The following is a 3862-nucleotide window of genomic DNA, read 5'->3' on the forward strand; positions in this document are numbered from 1 at the left end:
TGCCTTTTATTACATTCCCTTTTTTCTCTTTATTATTTCTTTATTCATTTTATTTGGATGGCGATTGCCTAAAATCCATAAGAGAAAGAAACATTGCCAGTAGTAGGGGAGAAAAGTATGCTAAATGTGCAGTCAAAAAAAGTTAAGTAATGTTTCCATTTAATTGGGACTTTCCATTTTTAATTTAATTTTCCATTTTCAACAATCGTTTTTTTCGATTATAGCGCCATCTATCCATAATTCGAAAAATGTTTCAAATAAAAAATTACTTATTTTTACGTAAGGAAAGCGAATCTGCAATAAAAAATGGGGCTCGTATTTAAAATTTTAAAGTAATCCCCCACCCCACATCCGTGGGGGGTCGTGTTTGGTGCTATCCGATCAATTTTTTAAACATATTGAATAAGTGTATTTTTCAGTTTTTCAATCTGATGTTCATTTCGCGAAACATCGCGGGATTCGTATTTAAAATTTTAAATTTACCCCCCCCCCCCTCTCCGTGGGCAGTCGTGTTTGGTATCATTCGATAGATTTTTGACAAATATTGAGAACGTATTTTTTAGTTTTTAGATATATCGTTCATTTCGCGAAATATTCGCTTTTTTCTTGTGAAACTTTGTTTCACCCATTTCCTTACACCTCGCCCAAATCGTCAGATATTTGAAATATACACTGTTTTGCATGTACTTAACTTATCTTATCTTAATCTGACGATTTCGAGTTTTTCTAAGGATACTTTTTTTTCGGCCCCCGTAACGAACTCCTCTGTGTTTAGAGCCAATATATGGTAGAGGCATCTACAGGGTACCAGGGTTCTCCCCATATGATAATCTGACGCGCTGAGTTACTGCAAAAATCATCGCTGGGGCTCCCCTACCATAGAATGGGCATGCTACAAAATCATTCGCACTAAAACAGTGAAAGGTATGAACAGACACGAATGGAGAGAAGAAAACTAACGAATAGTTAAAAGAAGATGTACCAGGAACAAATAATCAGACATTTAGAAGAAAATTTTAAGAACAACCAAGACAATTCTGTAAAGGAGTTTCAGAACTTAAGGCCGTATACCAAACAAGAACCGGAAACTTCCTTCAAAACAAAAGCGGACAGCTTATGACTGATGACAAGGAAATCCTAATAACCTGGACGGAATATTTCTATCAACGGTTAAACGACAAATCTAGCAACCATTAAACATAGAAGTTGAAGTAAGAGAGCTGAAATAGAAAACCAATATACGACACGAAGAAGCAACCCAGGCAATTAAAAAACTTGAAAAAGCAGATTGCTTAAAACATGGAGGAGAAGCGTTGTAAAGTTGTACGGATCTATATACGAGCTAATTCAAGGCATTTGGCGAGAAGAAACACTTTCAGATGAAGAATTTATTGTATAAATCCACAAAAAAAGGAATCAGAAGGCAATATATTAACTACCGGATCAGGCTCCGTTTCAATATTAGATTGAATATTATCATCACTATCTTTGCTCTATCTACTGCTGCTCTGAAGAGTTCTATAGAACTCAATTTGAACCAGTCCCTTACATTCTTTAACTATGACACTCTCCTTCATAATATACTCCTTCCGCCTCTTATCTTTCTCTGTCTGATTAGTCTTAGCATTTCATATCGCTGTCCCCTCATTACGTGTCCCAGATATTTTAACTTTCTTATTTTCTTGTTTCTGTTTAATCATTATTGTCTGAAATCCAGGTTCCAAAACATCCTGCTAAAACGAAAAAAACATACACAGAAGAAATCGTTGGATATTATCAATGCTGATTTAGACCGGGCCGCTCTATTATTAACCAGATAGGCTTGTCTTTTGATATAAAAATAAGAATTCTTCGTCTTCTCCGTTCTGTTCTTTGATATTGAATCGTGGATCTTGAACGAAGATATGTGGCATAAGTTTAGAAACATTTGACATGTGGCTATATTGGAGAATACCTAACATCTAGTAGACTGACCAAGGAGATCTTCAGGAGAATAAAGAAGAACGGGGAGATACTGACCAACATCAAATCTCGAATTCTACAGTACTTCGGACACATTAGGCGAAATGAATCCAGATATGCCCTCCTAAAAGCCATTCTGCAAGGAAAAATATTTGGAAAGCGAGCTCCAGAAGGAGAAATTCTGGTTAAAGAACCTTAGAACCTTGGTAAACCAATAAGAATCCAGCAAGTCTACTTATCTGCTCTCTGTTTGAGAAACCCTGCTTGGAGATAGATATTTTGCATGTAAACAATTCAGACTGCCCTTTCTTGTATAAACAATATGTGATTTGACAATACATGTAAATTAGATAGCGGTTTAGTTGGGTAAATTGTTTGATGCGTTAGTGGAATAGATTCCTAGCATCGCCCAATGGCTTAATTAAGCCTTGGGTTTACAGTTTACTTTAATAGTTATCGAAACTCACTTCATTTTTCCCCGTTAGAAGTCGCTAAAGGCATGCGTTGGTATAATATTTAAATATATTTACAAACCAGTCAGTTAGTGCAGTCACTGAAGATTTTCACCTCCGATTTCGTTAAACCTCAATGGATTTTCATGAAGATTGGTGAGTAATTAAAGAATACGTCAAGGAACAAAGATACATGATGCCAACTTGCGCTTTTACCCTGGGGGTGGATGCCACCCCTTCTCGTGGATGAAAATTATTTTATTAAAAATAATACCACAAGTCGACAGAGGGACAAATTATAAGCAAAATTTGTTATATAAAGTTATTAATATAAATCAATACTTTTTGAGTTATTAAAGACCAAAGATTTTATTTTTTCGTAAAAAAATGCATGTTCACGTATAACTCAAAAACTATAAGCTTTTGCAAAAAAGTTATTATTGCTGAAATTGAAGATAATAAAAAATTTAATACATTCCTCACTTAAAGAACTAAACTAATGTTAGTTCAAAGTGAGTTATTGGCAATTGAATGTGTATTTTTTTCGACGAGTACTCAAATCTAAATATTCAAGCTTAAATAACGGGAAAAGTATGCAATGTATAAAATATACCTGCTAAGCATTTGTCAAAGTACTTCGGAATACCTATCAAATGAGCTTCAGAACAAGTTAATAGCGTCAAAATTAAGCAAGTTTTGATGAAAATAAGGGAACCCTTTGAAATTTTTTAGGAAAAAGTGAAAAATCAAAGATACTCCATTTTCACAAAAATTAAAATTTATAATAATCCTTACAAGAACTTCTTTATATTAGCATAAGTAATGATTTCAATAATTTTGACAGGTTTAGAATGCATATTTTTGAAAAAAAGGTATTAGGTCTGGATCCGCCTATGAAAAAAAAAGTTGATTAATAGCAAGCTGAAAATTTGCTAATATCTTAAGGGTGTCTAGTCGGACAAACTTTGATATATGGGAACACTGGAAAAAGGGAAGTTTTAATTGTGGAACAGGTTAAAAATTTGGAACGGTCAGACCACGAAAACGTCACATGTATTTTGTTCTACAGAACTTCCAATTGATTTGTTACCCTTTCATTAAACTCTCATGCAAAAATCAGACTGCTATTTATCACCTGTCATAATTCATGTCATTTGACATATTCTACGTGTTCCACTCATTATAATTCTCATTTGGTAATAAATAGCAGCCTGCTTATTGCATGAGAGTTTAATGAAAGGGTAACAAATCAATTGGAAGTTCTGTCGGACAAAATACATGTGACGTTTTCGTGGTCTGACTGTTCCAAATTTTTAACCTGTTCCACAATTAAAACTTCCCCTGTTCCAGTGTTCCCATATATCAAAGTTTGTCCGACTAGACACCCTTAAGCTATTAACAAATTTTCAGCTTGCTATTAATCAACTTTTTTTTCATACGCTGGATCC

This window comes from Diabrotica virgifera, chromosome 5 (genome assembly GCF_917563875.1).
Source record: "Diabrotica virgifera virgifera chromosome 5, PGI_DIABVI_V3a".
Taxonomy (NCBI): domain Eukaryota; kingdom Metazoa; phylum Arthropoda; class Insecta; order Coleoptera; family Chrysomelidae; genus Diabrotica; species Diabrotica virgifera.